Source organism: Squalius cephalus (assembly GCF_949319135.1).
Source record: "Squalius cephalus genome assembly, chromosome: 13".
NCBI classification, from domain to species: domain Eukaryota; kingdom Metazoa; phylum Chordata; class Actinopteri; order Cypriniformes; family Leuciscidae; genus Squalius; species Squalius cephalus.
In genome coordinates, this window is record NC_137134.1 from 31,198,476 (window position 1) to 31,222,365 (window position 23,890).

Genomic DNA, 23,890 nt, shown 5'->3' on the forward strand with positions numbered 1-23,890 from the left:
TGTAGGGCCGTAATGCATGGTGTTTAGGCGAGTGACAAAAATCACAATATCCTGAAAGTCATGTTTTACTCTCTCTCTCCCTCTGTGTGTGTGTGTGTGTGTGTGTGTGTATGTGTGTGTGTGTGTGTGTATGTGTGTGTGTGAGTGTGTGTGTGTGTGTGTGTGTGTGTGTGTGTGTGTGTAGGGCCGTAATGCATGGTGTTTAGGCGAGTGACAAAAATCACAATATCCTGAAAGTCATGTTTTACTCTCTCTCTCTCTCTCTCTGTGTGTGTGTGTGTGTGTGTGTGTGTGTGTGTGTGTGTGTGTGTGTGTATGCCTGAGAGCGATGTGTGTCTGCGTTGACAAAAATTGTGTGTGTGTGTGTGTGTGTAGGGCCGTAATGCATGGTGTTTAGGCGAGTGACAAAAATCACAATATCCTGAAAGTCATGTTTTACTCTCTCTCTCCCTCTGTGTGTGTGTGTGTGTGTGTGTGTGTATGTGTGTGTGTGTGTGTGTATGTGTGTGTGTGAGTGTGTGTGTGTGTGTGTGTGTGTGTGTGTGTGTGTGTGTGTGTGTGTGTGTGTGTGTGTGTGTATGTGTGTGTGTGAGTGTGTGTGTGTGTGTGTGTGTGTGTGTGTGTGTGTGTGTGTGTGTGTGTAGGGCCGTAATTCATGGTGTTTAGGCGAGTGACAAAAATCACAATATCCTGAAAGTCATGTTTTACTCTCTCTCTCTCTCTCTCTCTCTCTGTGTGTATGTGTGTGTGTGTGTGTGTGTGTGTGTGTGTGTGTGAGTGTGTGTGTGTGTGTGTGTGTGTGTGTGTGTGTGTGTGTGTGTGTGTGTGTGTGTGTGTGTGTGTGTGTTTGTTTATGTCCCTTTTGGGTACATTCACCAGGATACACACAACTGAGGACCACTTCAAAAATTGAGGACATTTTGTATGTCCTCATTTGTTTGACTATATAATGGCATTCAGCATGCTCTAAAATGGTGCCCAGGCTTAAAATCTCACTTGTCCCCAAAAATCACTTTTAAGTGATTTGTGTACCTGAAGTGTGTATGCCCCCCCCACTAAAGTGTGTATAACACAGCGCCCTCTAGGAGTACTGCACTTCCGGAAAAGATACACACTTCGGGTATTCTGACCAATCAGAGCGCAGGAAGCTACTACGAGAGCGGGACTTAATGATCTGACCAATCAGATGCCAATACGTCATCAACAAACATGGCGGAGGCAAAAACTATCATGATTAATGAATGAATTGACAGATAATCCACATTAAATTATAGATAAATTCCCAATAATGAGTATTTAAATAAAAATAGACAAATCTTCCCTGAGCTGGCGCTCTCGCGATTTATATGAGCATGTTTTTAAACTTTAATCCTCGCAGTTTTGCGCTCGCATCAGAGTCTGCTCTCTGTGTGTGTGTGAAGATCGCGCTGCTGCCCCGCACCCACGTCACAGAGACTATAACGTTACAGCATGTACAGTAATTACATAGGAGTTTATTAATCATATAGGAACGAGTTTGAAGCGGGGAAGGGACAGACACACTATGTCATGTGAATTTAAAAAGTACATATTTCCTTCCAAAAGCGGAGGGACACGTGTTTAAATCTGTTAATATTTTGATGATTTATTCATTGAGTTTGTTCAATAAAAATATACAAGCCACAAAAAGATGTGAAAACATGCAAAAATCGCTTGCTTTTATTTTATTTGTTTTTTATTTGAAGTTCCCTGTCATATATTATGACTGATTTCCCTGAGCGGCAACCGCCCCTCCCCCACACACCAAGCTGGAGTCCGTTACCACAGCAACACATTCACTTACAGCAAACAAGCAAACATTCTCATTATATTATATTATATTATATTATATTATATTATATTATATTATATTATATTATATTATATTATATTATATAGAGGAGATCAGTTACTGCAAACATTCTCTTTATATTATATTATATAGAGGAGATCAGTTACTGCAAACATTCTCTTTATATTATATTATATTATATTATATTATATTATATTATATTATATTATATTATATAGAGGAGATCAGTTACTTCAAACACTCTCTATATTATATTATATTATATAGAAGATCAGTTACAGCAAACATTCTCTTTATATTGTATTATATTATATTATATTATATTGTATTATATTATATTATATTATATTATATTATATAGAGGAGATCAGTTACTGCAAACATTCTCTTTATATTATATTATATTATATTATATAGAGGAGATCAGTTACTTCAAACATTCTCTTTATATTATATTATATTATATTATATTATATTATATAGAAGATCAGTTACAGCAAACATTCTCTTTATATTGTATTATATTATATTATATTATATAGAGGAGATCAGTTACTGCAAACATTCTCTTTATATTATATTATATAAAGGACAGCAGTTACAACAACAATTCTAATTATACTATATTATTATATTAATTATATTACAGTTTTACTCAGTTGCTTTGGTGCATTTCTCAGATCACAACTAAAATTCTTACTTGTTCAATCTCCACATTATCTACTTGTGCACCTCATAAAAGTAATTTCTCATTCTTTTGAACAAATTGCAGTACATTCATGCAGTTTATTATGTGCAAGTGTCTGCTGTTTCTTACATTATTAATTGCTTATGTCATGTTTATCAACATGTATTATACTGGTTCTCTGTTGAATAGTCTCACCCCACAAAACATATAGGCATCAGTTCCATAAGTCATTAAATGCAGAATTGGTTGAACTAGTTGTCATAAACTGTCAAACATATTTTCTATACAATTCTATTACACTTTTTTTTGTCCTGAATTGTTGAATTGCAGAGGTGAATTCTGAATTTTACTAATGGAGGGGAATGTAAAGCATTAGATCAATCAATGATCAACCAGTTCTCTATAATAGCTCAGAGTGCATCTCATGAAGCTTCATCTGGGAGAGCATACAGAGCACAACACGTTACACACTCTGAGAAAGGAAGAACAACAGGGTGAACAGCCGAGAAGAAGAAGAGGAGCAAGGATGTGTGGTGGAAGGGTAAGGAGGTAAAACAGAGGAACAGGCCAAGATTGTGTGTTTCAGAAGAAATAAATGCCATTATTGTAGATCATGTTCTCAGTCATGAGTCATGACCTTATGGCCAAGGCAGGTCGAAGGGTGCAGCCGAATGTTGGGAGAACAACCGTGTGTGTCCTCAATCATTCAAGCATTTGTAGACAGAACAGGTGTGTAATCAGACAGTGTTCACTCTACTGTACTGTTCACCATAAACTATAGACTTACTGTAATGCTATATTACAGAAGTCTACTTGCATTTTACATTATACAGCAAATATACTTGATAAAGACACATACAGTATATGTGTGTTGCTAGTCTTGTTTTTTTATATCACAATGACACTGTACTGTAATTTTTTGTCAGACCAACAGTAAAAGTGCATATGTGAATCCTGTCCAGTCTCATCTAGAGTAATGCGTATATGTGTGCTGTTTAAATTTATATGTCATTCAGATAGGCCTACAGTGCAGTCTTTTTCAATCATTGTCATCAAAATCGTAGCCATAGTTTACATCTGAAAATACTGATAGAATACATTTATATTGACAACATGACTAAGCATTTTGACATTCTAGTTTGTGAACAATGACACAAGGACTTGTCATTCTGATGGCACTGATATGTTCTTTGATACTGTAAGGATTTTGAGCAAGTTACAGGAGTTTGATGGTAGGCTAATCTATCGTGTTCTGCTGTTTGTACGAAATGCACTTACTAGTTTGCAAATCTTAAGGATGATTCAATAAATGTACTAAAGCGACTGATAATAACTGTTAATAGAGGAGAGCAGTTACAGCAAACATTCTCAGCAAACTATGTAACTGCTGTCTCTCTCTCTCTCTCAACATAGATAGATAGATAGATAGATAGATAGATAGATAGATAGATAGATAGATAGATAGATAGATAGATAGATAGATAGATAGATAGGGAGAGAGACAGCAGTTACATAAAGTCATACAAAAGAAAAAAAGTGTTTAAAAGAATCATGAATCAAGCTGACACGTTTAAATGTTTGTTTACAGATGCATTTTGTTCTTACTTTGATTTTAAAAGCCATTGGATCTACACTAACCCTAACCCTAACCCTAACCCTAGCTCTGCCTCTGACTGTCAGTCTGACTGAGATCTGCTCATACTGTGATCAGCCGCCCTTCCCCCACAGCACTGACTCTGATCGCGCGCGCGCCCTTCCCCCACAGCACTGAGACTGATCGCGCGCGCGCCCTTCCCCCACAGCACTGAGACTGACTGCAGAGTGAAAGAGATGATGAGATGAATGAACTAACAAACTGAACCAGTGACAGAGAGATAGGTAATCAGCAGTGCTGCTCAAAAGATGACAATCTGTTGTGGCTATGCGTTTTTAAAGCACTTTTACAAGGTCTAACACCTTCTCCGCCCTTTAATGTAAAATACCATTCATTTATTAAAAACATAAAAAGATAAAGATGTTAAATTACACACTAAAGTTTAAGTTAGAGCCTCGAAATAATCCACACCCCTTCCCCCTTCTTAACTCAAATACATTCTTAAGTAGTTGTGGGACACTGATGAAATGACAACAACACAGACCAGTGCAGAACTGAGACATATATGCTTGAATATCAGCCCTGCTGTGTATTTGCAGACACCAATTTACTATTTTGATTAATAAATGCTATTAGTAGAAAATAAGATGTCTGTTCAAGAGATCTAGGTTGCTCATTTAGGCATTTTTTGCTCTTTTAAACCTGTGTTTGTACGGACATGCGCACTGGTTCCTAGTTCGAGGCGGGTGGATTCGTTTAAAAGTGATCATGTGCTCTGTCCACTAGAAAGACTCACTTCACATGTGACTCCAACACAGTTTTTTTTTAGTTTAGTTTGAAGAAACAGTAGGCCTACTGTGATTAAAACAAAGATTCTTGACATCAGATAATTTTCTGTTAGGTTAAATAAATGTAGTCACAATTTCAACGTGAAATCCAAATACGTAACTACGTCATTTACGCAATACGCAAGTCTGTGACCGTGGATGTGTTTTCCCGGGAAATGCAGACACGTGACAATGGGACGCGAAACAGACGACAACCCCCACCACGCACGCATTAAAGGTGAGATCTTGTCCTGAAAATGCATGATAACTAAATACATTGTGAAATATGAAAGTTAGTATGATGTATGTTTATTTTAGTTGTTTAATTATTTTTTGCTTAGGGTTTTATTTAGCCTACTTCTCGACTGTATTTGAGTTTGCTTCTAATTTGATGATTTGTTGCAATAAAGAAAAAGTTTATTGCCAACTTGTAGGCATTGACCAGTAAATATAATTTTGTTATTTTTTATATAATAGTACTTTAGATTCTACAAATTAATCAAAACAACTGAGTCAGTGAGTGTCAACTTGCCTATATCATTGTTTTTCTCAAAAGTGTTGTAAACTACCAACAGTAATTTGTAATTTGAAATAATGAATTCAATTTATTTTATATCATTATTATTTTTTTATTTTATGTAGCCTAATATTTTTTATTACATTATATGCCTGTTTTTTTTATTATTATTTATCTTTTTTGCCCAATGACAGTACATAGACACTTTATAGTATTTTTATTGTGTGTGTCAAATCCAAAGCAGACAAAAAGCACATTAAAAATAGTCCCTATGAATCTAGCTGGTTACTGACTGAAAATCTCCCATACGCTCTTAAATCAAATATGAATATACAGTAGATTTATGTCAATTGTGGTTTTTGGCATCATTTACATTGCCTTTTTATCTAAATGCCTGTTGTTGACTGGTCACATGTGCTGTCATTGAATAGAGCTCTGTTGATATAATATAAAGATATACTTTAGTGTTGAACAGAAAAAAACACAACACAGGTTTGGAACAACATGAGGTTCAATTGGAACAACAATTAATATAATTGTATGTTAATTATGTATGTTTTTGGGTGAACAATTCCAGTAAGATCAGCAAGATTTTTTAAATATGCTTGTTTATTTCATTCACCTTATATTTATTTTTATTTATTTTTTTCCGTCATTTCAAGAAAGAAAGTCAGCATGCTGGGAAATAAAAGGCATAAAAAACCTCTGCAGGACGCTGAGCATCACATTACCTGTGAAACCGACAAGCCTGGGCTTCAAGAGCAGTTCATCAGCAAATATAAAGGCAAGTATAAATTACTTAGCAGTTTAGTAATAACGTTAATCTACAAAACTGAGAATTTAATGTGAGGTGAGTCATATGGTTGTTAGACCAACTAATATCTATTTTTCACAAGTTAAACAAAACCAGTTACATTTTTGCATTTCTGGTTCCATCAACCCAAAGTCAATGTTTACTTGCACATTCTGAACCCAGTTATGCATGATAAGCCGACAGTGCATGTGGTCATGTAAACGCAGACTAAGGTCACCATAAACAGCATAAGCATACCAATCGACACAGATAGATTTTTGCCATCTTATTTGCAGATTTGCCCGGCATGTAAACACATTAACCTCTGTGTTCTGTGGCTTATTGAAGAGAGCAAAACTGAGAATTTAATGTGTGATGTGTGACAGGAAAGTGTCCTTATTGTGGATTAAAGCACATCCAGACAGAGCGAGTGTTTTCTTGACCCAAGAACCTCTTAAAAGTATTCTCATCTCGTTCAGAAGTGGTACAGTCAAAATCCTGCACCCGATACTGCATGAGAGGAGAATATGAGTCTGGAAGTTTCCCGCTGAAATTCTGGAATACTCTTGGGCTTTATTTAACATCACAACTGACATGACATGAAATACACAGTCAGATAAACGAATGGTTAGGTTTTGACGTCATTAACCTGATTTACTTATAAAGTAGTGTTTTACATGGTTATTGGTTTGCATGTAAACCAGGATAATGGATTATTTCTAGAAGGTGGTTTTATTTTGTTATCAGCGTATCGGTGTGCATGTAAACATGATCAATGGGTTTTGGTTAAATTCCTGAAATAAGATCCATGGTTAGCACAAGATCAAGATATTTTCACGCTTTACTCTACAACATAAAATAGTAATACTCTCTTGTGTGTTTTTTTTAAAAGCCTTTACTTGTCTGGTAAAAGGCAGTTGTTAACAAGTGTCTAAATGGGAGACAGGGGTTGTCTGGGACATTAAACGTCATCAGCCGAACAGATTAACTCATCTAGTCACTTTCACAGCCTCATTGTGTTTATAATCGCACTCTTTCAAACTATTCTAGGTAGATGTAGGGATGTATACATCACACAATCAGTCAAACAAGCATTATAATAATGCAGAAACATTGTAAATATTACACAGGGAGATGGATTTTAAAGCTTTAGAGTTCCTGGAGGCACATTTATCAACAACAACAAAAAACTTTTATTTAAACTATAGAAGCCAAATAAAACATCCATATACGACAAAGAAAAACTATCTGAAAGAGGTGCAAATAATAAACAATCAGAATTGTCTTTTAAAATAATGCAACACAGTTGTTGAAGCTTCATCGTAAGGAAGTTGAAGTTGTGCATCTGTGGTGTAGTTTATAGATTAACTTTAGCTTATTTTCTGCAAATCCCATTGGGTTTTTGTGGAGGAAACCAGGGGATGTTCAACTACTACCGGGTTGGCCTGCAAAAATAGGTTTGTGTAAGAAAATGTATGTAATTTTAACTGTATAATTTCAAGACTTAAAAGTATAATGTAAAGTATAAAAAGCAAAGCATGCTTCGAGATTAGCCTGACTATTGACCATTTTCCTTAAGTAATTTCCCTTTCACATCATATAATGTACGTCATATGGTAGAGAACTTTTAGTAATAAAATAATAGTTGACATTAAAGAAACTGCAGCTAATGTATTTCTCCTCTTTAGGGCGTGGAGTTTTCACCACTGGAGCTTTCTTCAGAGGTGATTTTGTTCTTGAATACAGAGGTGAACTTCTGAGTTCACAGGAGAGTCTTGACCAAACTGAACACTACACTGAAGCTGAGAACACGTTCCTGTTTGATTTTCAGTGGCATGGCAAAAATTGTTGGTGAGTACAGAACTGGTGAATTGATGTAGTAAGGATGCTAAAATATCTGGAACTGTAAAATACTTAGGATGTGTTCATACCTGGAGTTCTGTTCACTTTGTTCATTTGGTCCGGGTCCGCTTAGTGTTCAGATTGGCATTTCTATTGTCAAACCTGTTATGCTTGACCAGTCTGTCCTTTTTAGGGTCACATCTTCCTGTTTTTGGTTCGTTTACATGTCTCTGGGTCCATGTTACATTCATTTTTCATTTGAACTACACCAGAGTTCGTTTGGAAGCCAACTGAGACCTATTTATTCAGCATCTGGATCCGCTTCTTTGGTGGCACCAGGTTTCAGATGGCAGCATTCACACTTATTCAAATTAACCGCACTAACAGTCTAAACAAACATGCCAGGTGTGAACATACCCTAATAATTAAAATTCATCATCAACTGACATTAAGACTACTGAGTGAAGTTTCCTTGAGTCATCTAAATTGGCTTTCCCTGTATTCCCTAACGAGAACAAAATGGTTAATTTTAGATGCCTTTATCTGAGAGCTGAGAGGATGTTGCAGTGCACCATCATATAGATCAGTGGTTCTCAGACCCTCCTCTCTGCAGATTCTGTATGTCTCCTTCACCTGACACACTCAGATGAGTTCATAGAGCCGTGTTCTGATGATGAACTCCTCATCTGAATCAGGTGGATTAAAACACCAGACATACAGCATATACAGAGTGGTGGGTTCCCAGGACTGGGGTTCAGAACCACTTATAATAACTGTACATGTCTAGCTAGTATTGAGTGGTCATTTTATGTCTTTATAGCATGGATGCATCTAAAGAAGACTTGTCCTTGGGAAGACTTGTAAATGATGAGACAAATAATTGCAAAATGAGAACCGTTGAAGTGCGCAGAAAACCTCACCTGTGTCTCTTTGCTGTACGAGACATTCTACCAGGGGAGGAAATCACTTACAATTATGGCGACTCAGATTGGCCATGGCGAGTCAAGGTACTATCAAGAAAATTTTAAAGAGATTAATCAGTAATTCACAATAATTCTCACAAATCTCATAATGTTAACTCTCATTCTGATTAGTTACCATGTGATTGTGGTCTCATATTTCTCAAGCCTTTAAATCAAGCATCAGCAGAATCCACTGATAAAAAGCCAGCCAGCAGTTTGGGCCCGCAGAAATCGGTAAGTCCACTTTAAAACATCTGTATCATTATATTAGAGTTGTGTGTGAAAGAAATGATAGATAAAGTGTAGGACAGCTAGAGGAATGAACATGAACAAGTTTTTCTGTCCTTTACAAATATTCTGATTTTGATATTCACTGGTTTCTTTTCTGACATCCAGCCCCATTGTGCAGCTTCTGTTTCTTCTCCTGAATTGGACAAGGTGAACAGCAATAGTCCATATAAGCAGTCAGGCAAAGCAATAACATCAAGGAATAAAACGGTAACCATCTCATACATGCAGCAACTATCTACTGATGTTTACTGCCAGCTAGTTAAAAGTGCAGTGAGTGATTTCTGAGAAACACTATTGATATTTGAAATCGACACCCAAACAGACACACCCCTCCCTTCATTGCTCTGCCCCCTTAATAATGAACATGCAACACAGGCAACCACTAACAGCTGGCGCTCAGTTGTTCAACTCGAAAAGATCTTTATCGCTGGCAAACCAAAGGATGCTTTTAAAGGTTTGGTTTTAGTTGATTGTAGGTGCATATCCACTTCATCCAGCACACGTGTGTAATAGTTGTGGGAAGTTCGGATCATTTTACTGACTCGGATCTTTAAATCTCGTTCATCAAAATGGACAAATCTTTTTTCAAATTATTTAGTTCATTTCAGCAGAATGCATTTAAAATGTTACATGTTAGCCAAATTCCCCAAACACATCAAATGTTGATCGCATTTAGAATAAGAAAAAAATTGCAATGCAAGAAAAAGGCCATATTATGAGAAACAATTAATTTATTTATTTGGGTCTTCAGGCTATGCATTCTGTTAGTTTACCTCACCTCCTGATCTAAGCCGTTCGATCATCCCGTGATCCTCATAAACTGAGCTTTGCAGTCTGTAGTACTGGATACAGTATTGATTAGTTCACATTTCGAGTCTATCGACTTTGGGTTCAAGTTATTCATCTTTTGAGTTTTCGGGGACTTGATAGGTGAACTAATCATTTATCTTTCCGGCACTGACAGCATAGCCTCTGTGGGACTGACGGGAAGAACGAAAGACTCGGACCCGAAGTCTAGAGAGATGAACTAATCATTTCTGTTTCCAGTACAGAACCCATAGGATGTTGGGCATGTGCGGTCAGCACAAAATGAACGAATCACTCTCTAAGACAACACGGTAGTCCCGAGTCATATTAAAGATTCGTTCATGACGACCCATCACTAGTGTATAAATGCTTCAAATGATACAAAATTGTATTGCCAATAGAAATGTACTTATGTACCCACACTTATGTAAAATGTACCCACAATTAAAACAAACAAACTAAAAATGAATTACTACCAACCTCTGCTAGTTAAAGTATAGTTATTGGTTCATGTCTGAACCAATGTAACTATTAATGTGACTATTGTCACAATTTGTATGTAAAGTTTGTATAAATGTTTGTTTAGAGTTTTTATTTTATTAATGATCTTTGCTTTGAAATGTGCAAAACACGTTTCTTTATTTTTTGTTCACTCCTACAGTGTGTTTGTTCTTGTCTGATATGGGTGCCACAGTTTTCAATATTGCTAATGTACATTTTATTTTTGTTTAAGCTAAATACCTCTTTATATATCTGCAGAAGCGGTTTCAATCAAGATTGGCAAAATTAAGACAACATCATGAAGATTGCTATAAACGTTTTTAACAGAGCAGAAATTGAAAAGGAACACAAGATTGCTAAACAGCAATCACAAAAAGTTTGTTTGGTGAGTAATATGTGAACATCATCACACTATTCTGTGACCAATGCCTCAGTCAATTAACTGTTAATTATTTTATTATTCATTTATTTTATTAATTAACAGTTTGTTTAGTCCTTTTGCTTTTAGACCTTATATTTTTATTCAAATTATATTTCAAGCTGTCACAGTCATCCTCAGTCGCATCCACATCTGATGCACCCTCTTCATCGGCATCCTGTGCTTTGTCCACCTCTATAATGGCCTCATCAACCTCATGCTCTCCTGCCCTGTCCTCATCACCGTCACCAGCTCCTGCGCCACCCATGCCACCTTCATCCTCGCCTGGGCAGCCTTCATCATCCTCGCCTGGGCAGCCTTCATCATCCTCACCAGGGCAGCCTTCATCTTCATCATCCTCATCCTCGCCTGGGCAGCCTTCATCATCCTCACCTGGGCAGCCTTCATCATCCTCGTCCTCGCCTGGGCAGCCTTCATCTTCATCATCCTCGCCTGGGGAGCCTTCATCATCCTCACCAGGGCAGCCTTCATCTTCATCATCCTCATCCTCGCCTGGGCAGCCTTCATCATCCTCATCCTCCCCTGGGCAGCCTTCATCTTCATCATCCTCGCCTGGGCAGCCTTCATCTTCATCATCCTCGCCTGGGCAGCCTTCATCTTCATCATCCTCATCCTCGCCTGGGCAGCCTTCATCATCCTCATCCTCACCTGGGCAGCCTTCATCTTCATCATCCTCATCCTCGCCTGGGCAGCCTTCATCATCCTCATCCTCCCCTGGGCAGCCTTCATCTTCATCATCCTCGCCTGGGCAGCCTTCATCTTCATCATCCTCATCCTCGCCTGGGCAGCCTTCATCATCCTCGCCTGGGCAGCCTTCATCTTCATCATCCTCATCCTCGCCTGGGCAGCCTTCATCTTCATCATCCTCACCTGGGCAGCCTTCATCTTCATCATCCTCACCAATCTAAAGAGACAAACACCTTGTCTGGTGATAAGACTTTTATTCAGTCAATGCCATCACCAAAGACGGAACTGCCAAAGGCGTACAACAAGAAGCAGTATTGCCTTAATTGCTCTAAGCCATATTCAAAAATGGCCAGACACCTTGAGTTTGTCCATCGCAACGAAGTGGGGGTTGTAAAGGCAATAGCATTTCCAAAACATTCCAAAGAAAGACGAGTACAGTTGAACCTCCTTAGAAAAAGGGGCAACTTTGCCCACAACACAGATGTGGTGAGACAAGGACATGGGGAGATTACCTGCTACCGTCCAAAAAATAGACAAAGAGCCAAAGAATTTATTCACTGCATTTACTGCCAAGGGCTTTATAATAAGCGTAGCCTTTGGAAACATATCAAAAACTGTCCTCTGAAACCTAAAGATGATGATGCCCAGGGCAGGAAAAGAGTTTGATCTCTGTGTGCTCTAAACACACCAGTCAGCTTAGAAGTGAGCAACAGTTTCAAGAAAATAGTGTCCTTTATGAACTATGATGAAGTTTCGCGTGTAGTTCATACTGACAGATGCATCTTTACTTTGTAGTCAGACAGTGTTCCTTTCTCCATGGCCATTAGGACTCGCTCTCCTCCTCTGTAGACAGACATTGCTCCACACCTAGCAAACATAAAGGGATTCTCTGCTGGAACACCACAAAGCTCATGCGTTTCAACAAGAAGCTCCATAGCAGAAACCATTGAAGGCTTGAAGAGCACAGGAACCTTTCTCCCTCGTTTACCACAGATCTCAACTCTTGAGAAGTGCAGACACAGCTTCCTCTCAAACTCAGACAGACAGAAGGCAATGTCTTCGGGTAGCTCAGAAGAATCCCTGCTTTTAAAAGCTGTCAAAAGCATCTGGGATACCTCACCTTCTCTCCTTCGGTTGAACAGGATGACCTGGGACAGCGTGACCTTAGCAAGAGCAGCGTAGCTGTCAGCAGAAGAGCAAGATCTGAGCTTACTTAGGAGCTCATTGTGTTTCTTTTCAAGATGTGCGTGTAGGACTTTGACATCCTGAGTGAAACGAATGATCTATGGTGTGTTCCACTTGGCTTCTTTCAATGTAGTTATAGCACCAGCAGAAATGTACTCATTCCACCTTGCATGGTGTATTTTCCTGAAGTCACGGGCACACTCAGCACGCTCATGATCTCCATTCGTCATGGCATTGCTCTCAACAATGCTACAGATCTTGTTTAAAGAATGCCCAAGTTTGAGAGCTAAAGAAGGAATGCGGTAGGAGTTTTTCTCTTCATCATAGCCAGATACAACTTTAACAGCTGCTATGACATGTTTGAAGTTAGTTGGTATGATGAAGTCTACCATTGTTCTCAGTGGGGTAATCTTCCTTGCTTCAGGAAGAAGTCTGCCTACTTCTCTCATCTCTTCTGTCTGATATAGTCATGTTTGGTCACATCAGACCCCATCCTGTTGAACAAGTGCTCCCCCAGCTGCTAATGGCCATGGAGAAAGGAACACTGTCTGACTACAAAGGAAAGAAACTTGATGACATTGAAATCGACCCAAATGGTATGAGTATACTTGGACTGTCTGTGTGTATCTGTTCTTTACATATTTGCAAAACAATGTATATAATCATGTCACAGATGGTAAGTATAAGCAATAAAGTGTTATTTTTTTTGTCAATGAATAATTTAGAGCAACTTGAGGCCCAAGGTGATTCCATGTCAAGTGATGAGGAGGATTACAGTGACCTATCTCAGACAACAGCACCAGCAGAGACTGATCAACCTGTTCAATCTGATCAATCTGTTTCACAGGAGGATCAAGGTAAGAAAAATCTCTTAACTACACAAACAACAATAATCAAATAAACTTGAATTAGCTCCATGCAGCAGTATCCAGCCAAATTAAAAAAAATACACATTAGTCTTGATTTGGTCTTTACTCACCAATTTAGTTGTACTGAGAATGTGTAATGAGTATTTACTTGGTTTTTAACTATTTCATAGGTTCTTCAAACGCTCCAAAAAAGAAATGGGAGGACAGTGAGGTAAAAGCAGTAGAGAGACACATGATGAAGTTCATCAAGACATACAACGTTCCTGGTAAGCGAGACTGTGAAAGATGCATTCACGCAGAGCCAGAAGCTTTGAAGCTGCGAACATGGACTGGTGTGAAAAATTATGTGAGGAACAGGATCACGACTCTTAAAAGAAAGGTGGTTTGTAGGGAGGCACAAACACTTTAACACACTTTGCACATTATGCTCTTTTTGTAAGAAATGGAGCTAAATTAAAAGAAATGAGGATAAAGGTATAGAAATTGAAATTGAGAGGCGCTCACGCTGTGTTTGCAAGACATTTTCATGCAATACATGTACTGCTTAATACAGCGTCTGTTTGTACAAGGATAAAGTTCAACATAAGCCTAAATACAGATGAAGTGGGGTCTACATTGTATCAGTTGTATTTGGATAAACATGACAATATAACAGCGTGACTACATGAAAGGGGATTTCATTGTTATAAAAAAACTGATTTTTGCATTAGTGGAACTAAAGGTGTGAGAATTAACATGTAATTGTTGTGTTGCAGTGGATTCGGCCAATCGTGGATCGGTTGTGTCGTCATCAGAGCTCGTGAGTCGCTCTGGAGAAGCTGCGCTGGCTGAGTCCTCCTGCTCTCCATTCGCTCTCGCCGTGCTCTGATACCATACGTCACAGTCACAGGGCTTCGCTGTCTGAAGTCGCACACAAGTTCTAACCGGCAAGAACTGCTCAAGTCAGCCGCCGATCGGTCTGCGCAGCGCTGCATGAAGTCCAACAAGCCTAATGCTCTCCTCCCTCTTTTCATCCCTTTTTACATTCTCTCCTCCCTCTTTTCATCTCTTCACATTCTCTCCTCCCTCTTTTCATCTCTTCACATTCTCTCCTCCATCTTTTCATCTCTTCACATTCTCTCCTCCCTCTTTTCATCTCTTTACATTCTCTCCTCCATCTTTTCATCTCTTCACATTCTCTCCTCCCTCTTTTCATCTCTTCACATTCTCTCCTCCCTCTTTTCATCTCTTTACATTCTCTCCTCCCTCTTTTCATCTCTTCACATTCTCTCCTCCCTCTTTTCATCTCTTCACATTCTCTCCTCCATCTTTTCATCCCCTTTACATTCTCTCCTCCCTCTTTTCATCTCTTTACATTCTCTCCTCCCTCTTTTCATCTCTTTACATTCTCTCCTCCCTCTTTTCATCCCTCTTTACATTCTCTCCTCCCTCTTTTCATCCCTCTTTACATTCTCTCCTCCCTATTTTCATCCCTCTTTACATTCTCTCCTCCCTCTTTTCTTTACATTCTCTCCTCCCTCTTTTCACCTCTTCACATTCTCTCCTCCCTCTTTTCATCCCTCTTTACATTCTCTCCTCCCTCTTTTCATCTCTTTCCATTCTCTCCTCCATCTTTTCATCTCTTTCCATTCTCTCCTCCATCTTTTCATCTCTTTACATTCTCTCCTCCCTCTTTTCATCCCTCTTTACATTCTCTCCTCCCTCTTTTCATCCCTCTTTACATTCTCTCCTCCCTCTTTTCATCTCTTTCCATTCTCTCCTCCATCTTTTCATCTCTTTACATTCTCTCCTCCCTCTTTTCATCCCTCTTTACATTCTCTCCTCCCTCTTTTCATCTCTTTACATTCTCTTCTCCCTCTTTTCATCTCTTTACATTCTCTCCTCCCTCTTTTCATCTCTTTACATTCTCTCCACCCTCTTTTCATCCCCTTTACATTCTCTCCTCCCTCTTTTCATCTCTTTACATTCTCTCCTCCCTCTTTTCATCCCTCTTTACATTCTCTCCTCCCTCTTTTCATCCCTCTTTACATTCTCTCCTCCCTATTTTCATCCCTCTTTACATTCTCTCCTCCCTCTTTTCTTTACATTCTCTCCTCCCTCTTTTCATCCCTCTTTACATTCTCTCCTCCCTCTTTTCATCTCTTTCCATTCTCTCCTCCATCTTTTCATCTCTTTCCATTCTCTCCTCCATCTTTTCATCTCTTTACATTCTCTCCTCCCTCTTTTCATCCCTCTTTACATTCTCTCCTCCCTCTTTTCATCCCTCTTTACATTCTCTCCTCCCTCTTTTCATCTCTTTCCATTCTCTCCTCCATCTTTTCATCTCTTTACATTCTCTCCTCCCTCTTTTCATCCCTCTTTACATTCTCTCCTCCCTCTTTTCATCTCTTTACATTCTCTTCTCCCTCTTTTCATCTCTTTACATTCTCTCCTCCCTCTTTTCATCTCTTTACATTCTCTCCTCCCTCTTTTCATCCCCTTTACATTCTCTCCTCCCTCTTTTCATCTCTTTACATTCTCTCCTCCCTCTTTTCATCCCTCTTTACATTCTCTCCTCCCTCTTTTCATCCCTCTTTACATTCTCTCCTCCCTATTTTCATCCCTCTTTACATTCTCTCCTCCCTCTTTTCACCTCTTCACATTCTCTCCTCCCTCTTTTCATCCCTCTTTACATTCTCTCCTCCCTCTTTTCATCTCTTTCCATTCTCTCCTCCATCTTTTCATCTCTTTACATTCTCTCCTCCCTCTTTTCATCCCTCTTTACATTCTCTCCTCCCTCTTTTCATCTCTTTACATTCTCTTCTCCCTCTTTTCATCTCTTTACATTCTCTCCTCCCTCTTTTCATCTCTTCACATTCTCTTCTCCCTCTTTTCATCTCTTTACATTCTCTCCTCCCTCTTTTCATCCCTCTTTACATTCTCTCCTCCCTCTTTTCATCTCTTTACATTCTCTTCTCCCTCTTTTCATCTCTTTACATTCTCTCCTCCCTCTTTTCATCCCTCTTTACATTCTCTCCTCCCTCTTTTCAGCTCTTTACATTCTCTCCTCCCTCTTTTCATCTCTTTACATTCTCTCCTCCCTCTTTTCATCCCTCTTTACATTCTCTCCTCCCTCTTTTCATCTCTTCACATTCTCTCCTCCCTCTTTTCATCTCTTTACAATCTCTCCTCCCTCTTTTCATCTCTTTACATTCTCTCCTCCCTCTTTTCATCTCTTTACATTCTCTCCTCCCTCTTTTCATCTCTTTACATTCTTTCCTCCCTCTTTTCATCTCTTCACATTCTCTCCCCCCTCTTTTCATCCCTCTTTACATTCTCTCCTCCCTCTTTTCATCTCTTTACATTCTCTCCTCCCTCTTTTCAGCTCTTTACATTCTCTCCTCCCTCTTTTCATCTCTTTACATTCTCTCCTCCCTCTTTTCATCTCTTCACATTCTCTCCTCCCTCTTTTCATCCCTCTTTACATTCTCTCCTCCCTCTTTTCATCCCTCCCTCTCTCTTTTCATCCCCTTTACATTCTCTCCTCCCTCTTTTCATCTCTTCACATTCTCTCCCTCTTTTCATCTCTTTACATTCTCTCCTCCCTCTTTTCATCTCTTCACATTCTCTCCTCCCTCTTTTCATCTCTTTACATTCTCTCCTCCCTCTTTTCATCTCTTTACATTCTCTCCCTCTTTTCATCTCTTTACATTCTCTCCTCCCTCTTTTCATCTCTTCACATTCTCTCCCTCTTTTCATCTCTTTACATTCTCTCCTCCCTCTTTTCATCTCTTCACATTCTCTCCTCCCTCTTTTCATCTCCTTCCATACTCTCCTCCCTCTTTTCATCCCCTTTACATTCTCTCCTCCCTCTTTTCATCCCCTTTACATTCTCTCCTCCCTCTTTTCATCTCTTTACATTCTCTCCTCCCTCTTTTCATCTCTTTACATTCTCTCCTCCCTCTTTTCATCCCTCTTTACATTCTCTCCTCCCTCTTTTCATCTCTTCACATTCTCTCCTCCCTCTTTTCATCTCTTTACATTCTCTCCTCCCTCTTTTCATCTCTTTACATTCTCTCCTCCCTCTTTTCATCTCTTCACATTCTCTCCTCCCTCTTTTCATCTCTTTACATTTTCTCCCTCTTTTCATCTCTTTACATTCTCTCCCTCTTTTCATCTCTTTACATTCTCTCCTCCCTCTTTTCATCTCTTTACATTCTCTCCCTCTTTTCATCTCTTCACATTCTCTCCTCCCTCTTTTCATCTCTTCACATTCTCTCCCTCTTTTCATCTCTTTACATTCTCTCCTCCCTCTTTTCATCTCTTTACATACTCTCCTCCCTCTTTTCATCTCTTCACATTCTCTCCTCCCTCTTTTCATCTCCTTCCATACTCTCCTCCCTCTTTTCATCCCTTTACATTCTCTCCTCCCTCTTTTCATCCCCTTTACATTCCCTCCTCCCTCTTTTCATCTCTTTACATTCTCTCCTCCCTCTTTTCATCTCTTTACATTCTCTCCCTCTTTTCATCTCTTCACATTCTCTCCTCCCTCTTTTCATCTCTTCACATTCTCTCCCTCTTTTCATCTCTTTACATTCTCTCCTCCCTCTTTTCATCTCTTTACATACTCTCCTCCCTCTTTTCATCTCTTTACATTCTCTCCCTCTTTTCATCTCTTTACATTCTCTCCTCCCTCTTTTCATCTCTTCACATTCTCTCCTCCCTCTTTTCATCTCCTTCCATACTCTCCTCCCTCTTTTCATCCCTTTACATTCTCTCCTCCCTCTTTTCATCCCCTTTACATTCCCTCCTCCCTCTTTTCATCTCTTTACATTCTCTCCTCCCTCTTTTCATCTCTTTACATTCTCTCCTCCCTCTTTTCATCTCTTTACATTCTCTCCTCCCTCTTTTCATCTCTTTACATTCTCTCCTCCCTCTTTTCATCCCTTTACATTCTCTCCTCCCTCTTTTCATCCCCTTTACATTCCCTCCTCCCTCTTTTCATCTCTTTACATTCTCTCCTCCCTCTTTTCATCTCTTTACATTCTCTCCTCCCTCTTTTCATCTCTTTACATTCTCTCCTCCCTCTTTTCATCCCTCTTTACATTCTCTCCTCCCTCTTTTCATCTCTTTACATTCTCTCCTCCCTCTTTTCATCCCTCTTTACATTCTCTCCTCCCTCTTTTCATCTCTTTACATTCTCTCCTCCCTGTTTTCATCCCTCTTTACATTCTCTCCTCCCTCTTTTCATCTCTTCACATTCTCTCCTCCCTCTTTTCATCTCTTTACATTCTCTCCTCCCTCTTTTCATCTCTTTACATTCTCTCCTCCCTCTTTTCATCTCTTCACATTCTCTCCTCCCTCTTTTCATCTCTTTACATTTTCTCCCTCTTTTCATCTCTTTACATTCTCTCCCTCTTTTCATCTCTTTACATTCTCTCCTCCCTCTTTTCATCTCTTTACATTCTCTCCCTCTTTTCATCTCTTCATTCTCTCCTCCCTCTTTTCATCTCTTCACATTCTCTCCCTCTTTTCATCTCTTTACATTCTCTCCTCCCTCTTTTCATCTCTTTACATACTCTCCTCCCTCTTTTCATCTCTTCACATTCTCTCCTCCCTCTTTTCATCTCCTTCCATACTCTCCTCCCTCTTTTCATCCCTTTACATTCTCTCCTCCCTCTTTTCATCCCCTTTACATTCCCTCGTCCCTCTTTTCATCTCTTTACATTCTCTCCTCCCTCTTTTCATCTCTTTACATTCTCTCCCTCTTTTCATCTCTTCACATTCTCTCCTCCCTCTTTTCATCTCTTCACATTCTCTCCCTCTTTTCATCTCTTTACATTCTCTCCTCCCTCTTTTCATCTCTTTACATACTCTCCTCCCTCTTTTCATCTCTTTACATTCTCTCCCTCTTTTCATCTCTTTACATTCTCTCCTCCCTCTTTTCATCTCTTCACATTCTCTCCTCCCTCTTTTCATCTCCTTCCATACTCTCCTCCCTCTTTTCATCCCTTTACATTCTCTCCTCCCTCTTTTCATCCCCTTTACATTCCCTCCTCCCTCTTTTCATCTCTTTACATTCTCTCCTCCCTCTTTTCATCTCTTTACATTCTCTCCTCCCTCTTTTCATCTCTTTACATTCTCTCCTCCCTCTTTTCATCCCTCTTTACATTCTCTCCTCCCTCTTTTCATCTCTTCACATTCTCTCCTCCCTCTTTTCATCCCCTTTACATTCTCTCCTCCCTCTTTTCATCTCTTTACATTCTCTCCTCCCTCTTTTCATCTCTTTACATTCTCTTCTCCCTCTTTTCATCCCTCTTTACATTCTCTCCTCCCTCTTTTCATCTCTTCACATTCTCTCCTCCCTCTTTTCATCCCCTTTACATTCTCTCCTCCCTCTTTTCATCTCTTTACATTCTCTCCTCCCTCTTTTCATCTCTTTACATTCTCTTCTCCCTCTTTTCATCCCTCTTTACATTCTCTCCTCCCTCTTTTCATCTCTTCACATTCTCTCCTCCCTCTTTTCATCCCCTTTACATTCTCTCCTCCCTCTTTTCATCCCCTTTACATTCTCTCCTCCCTCTTTTCATCTCTTTACATTCTCTCCTCCCTCTTTTCATCTCGTCACATTCTCTCCTCCCTCTTTTCGTCCCCTTTACATTAGGCTTGTTGGACTTCATGCAGCGCTGCGCAGACCGATCGGCGGCTGACTTGAGCAGTTCTTGCCAGTTAGAACTTGTGTCCGACTTCAGACAGCGAAGCCCTGTGACTGTGACGTATGGTATCAGAGCACGGCGAGAGCGAATGGAGAGCAGGAGGACTCAGCCAGCGCAGCTTCTCCAGAGCGACTCACGAGCTCTGATGACGACACAACCGATCCACGATTGGCCGAATCCACTGCAACACAACAATTACATGTTAATTCTCACACCTTTAGCTCCACTAATGCACAAATCAGTTTTTTATAACGCTGTTATAATTGTCATGTTTATCCAAATACAACTGATACAATGTAGACCCCACTTCATCGGTATTTAGGCTTATGTTGAACTTTATTCTTGTACAAACAGACACTGTATTAAGCAGTACATGTATTGCATGAAAATGTCTCTGAAATATCTGTGTATTTGGCAAATAATGCATTTATTTCACTTCAGCTGTGGTAAAGTATGCAAACACAGCGTGAGCGTCACTACAGGTTGCAGAAAGTGTCAGACTCGCGTTTTCGGCTGTTTCTGTTTTCGGCTGCACACTGCAACTCTCACCGATCAGTTACATCCAGCCACAGCCCATGTCCAACACAGCTAATGTAAAGGGTGAAAAGAGGGAGTAAATGTAAAGAGGGAGGAATCAAGGTAAAGAGGATGGAAAGGATGAGTGAATGTAAAGGAGGAAGTAGAGAGATTTTGAAGAAGGGTGGATGGATGAAGTATGGAGGATAGTTGGGCACTCAGAATCATTCCCACCTCCAAGTGAATTGTTTTTTCTTTTTTGTTCTTTTCTTTTTCTTTTTAATCTTTTTGAATTTCTGTCATTAACCGCAATGTGTAATTTCAACACAATGTGTTCAAGTCTGTTAATATTAAAGAGTCATTTAATCGGAGTGTGTATCACTCGAGTCCTCAAAGAGTCATTTAATCGGAGTGTGTGTGTCACTCAAGTCCCCAAAGAGTCATTTAATCTGAGTGTGTGTGTCACTCAAGTCCCCAAAGAGTCATTTAATCTGAGTGTGTGTGTCACTAGAGTCCCCAAAGAGTCATTTAATCGGAGTGTGTGTGTCACTTGAGTCCCCAAAGAGTCATTTTAATCAGAGTGTGTGTGTCACTCGAGTCCCCAAAGAGTCATTTAATCAGAGTGTGTGTGTCACTCAAGTCCCCAAAGAGTCGTTTAATATGAGTGTGTGTGTGTGTCACTAGAGTCCCCAAAGGGTCATTTGTGTGTGTGTCACTAGAGTCCCCAAAGAGTCATTTAATCGGAGTGTGTGTGTCACTAGAGTCCCCAAAGGGTCATTTAATCGGAGTGTGTGTGTCACTAGAGTCCCCAAAGGGTCATTTAATCGGAGTGTGTGTGTCACTCGAGTCCCCAAAGGGTCATTTAATCGGAGTGTGTGTGTCACTCGAGTCCCCGAAGGGTCATTTAATCGGAGTGTGTGTGTCACTAGAGTCCCCGAAGGGTCATTTAATCGGAGTGTGTGTGTCACTCGAGTCCCCGAAGGGTCATTTATTCGGAGTGTGTGTGTCACTAGAGTCCCCAAAGGGTCATTTAATCGGAGTGTGTGTGTCACTCGAGTCCCCAAAGGGTCATTTAATCGGAGTGTGTGTGTCACTCGAGTCCCCGAAGGGTCATTTAATCGGAGTGTGTGTGTCACTAGAGTCCCCGAAGGGTCATTTAATCGGAGTGTGTGTGTCACTCGAGTCCCCAAAGAGTCATTTAATCGGAGAGTGTGTATCACTATTTTTATTTGTATAGAGTTTTTTTGACAATTACTACACTTTACAGAAGAACATGCCTAATGTCTTAACACCAGTGTGTAGCCAAAGATGACTCTGATGAGGAAAACTCCTTAAGATGTTTTTGTGATAATAATTAGTTTACAGTCGATGCTAAATTAACTAGAGGGATGCAGCCGGTGGTCAGTGAAAGGTTCTCTGCTATGAAGTGAAGTCAGTTTTATTTCTATAGCGCATGATACAATACAGATGGTGTCAAAGGAGCTTCACAGACATAAAATAACTTGCAAATGTCAACAATTATGAAATGAATAATGTAGAGCTGTTTTACAGTTGAAATTAAAGACAATAGTGTTATTATTCAGCTCAATTCTGTTCATCTTTTGCTTCTGATAGTCAATCAGTCAAATCAATAATATTTCTGAATGTTAATTGTCATTCCCCAACTGAGCAGCCAAAAGCACTTGATCTCAAGCTACAAATCAGACAAAAAAATGTAGGCTACCCATTTACAGTGATCTTGCAGAAAAGAAGAAACCCAGTTTACTCTCTCACACCTGTATCTCTGCACTAGCTTGATTTCACTGTCCAGTATTGGAACTTTGAATGGTAATATTCTACTTCTGTCTTCTTAGGATAAATAATATATAACATCTCAACAATGTCCTGAAAGTATACCTTAACCAGAGTATGTGTATCACCATGGTCCTCAAAGTATGACTTCATCAGAGTTTGTGTATCACCATGGTCCTCAAAGTATGACTTCATCAGAGTTTGTGTTTAATGTCCCCAAAATGGACATAAAAAATACTGTCCCTAAAGTGAAGGCAAAATGTCAGGTCTTTAAGGAAGGCTTTTATTGATAAAATCAAGTGATAATTGTGATGACAGCTTCTCCAGAAGTGCAGTCATATCTTTCTTTTGTCTCTAGACCCTTCAGAAAGGGGTGTCCCTAAAGGTAGGGTTCCCAGTCATACGTCCTCACATTGTGGTTAAGTAGGTATGTGTGTGTGTGTGTGTGTGTGTGAGCGCGCGCGCGTGCGCACGAGAGAGAGAAAGCGCTTCTCACGGCATTGTTTTCTTTCGGTTTGATTTTTTTGATATTAGATTTTAGATTGAGTTTTTTTCAAAATTGAGGGTACCGTCACCCAAACTGGAATTTAAAGGGTTAAAATCCTGAAATTGAATAAATATGTGGTATGTATGATGATGACTGATGCTGGTTAACATATTGAACTCAGTCAAAGTGGAAAAAAATAATAATATATATTAGTTTTATGGCAGTGTTTAGAGTGGACATTTTTGTCCCTTAATGCGCTGAATGGGGTTTTTTTATTTTAATTTGATGTAGCACAAAAAATAAAAATGCACCAAAAATTTTTTTGCTGCTAATCTTTTACATATTCAAGACTGTGATAATCCAAAGCCAAAGTTTTCAATTTGCATTTACTATATGGAAAATAATTACATTTTTGTGTTTTTTCCTCTTATAAAAATTGAGGGTACCGTCACCAAAACTGGAATTTAAAGGGTTAAAATCCTGAAATTGAATAAATATGTGGTATGTATGATGAGGACTGATGCTGGTTAACATATTGAACTCAGTCAAAGTGGAAAAAAATTATAAT

At 39.4% G+C, this 23,890-nt stretch overlaps 1 protein-coding gene and 2 long non-coding RNA genes across 3 annotated transcripts in view; 2 read left to right on the plus strand and 1 right to left on the minus strand.

The window, feature by feature from the left end:
- The window catches only part of LOC307169983, a 553,579-nt gene that overhangs the window by 266,832 nt on the left and 262,857 nt on the right, over positions 1-23,890 (minus strand). The window lies entirely within an intron of this gene.
- The window catches only part of LOC307169921 (uncharacterized protein), a 181,525-nt gene that overhangs the window by 124,544 nt on the left and 33,091 nt on the right, over positions 1-23,890 (plus strand). The gene's annotated exons all lie outside the window — the stretch shown is intronic.
- Positions 13,485-14,102, plus strand: LOC307169982. Its single transcript, XR_013823256.1, has 3 exons — positions 13,485-13,560; positions 13,690-13,821; positions 14,004-14,102. It is a non-coding gene; the product is annotated as an uncharacterized lncRNA (long non-coding RNA).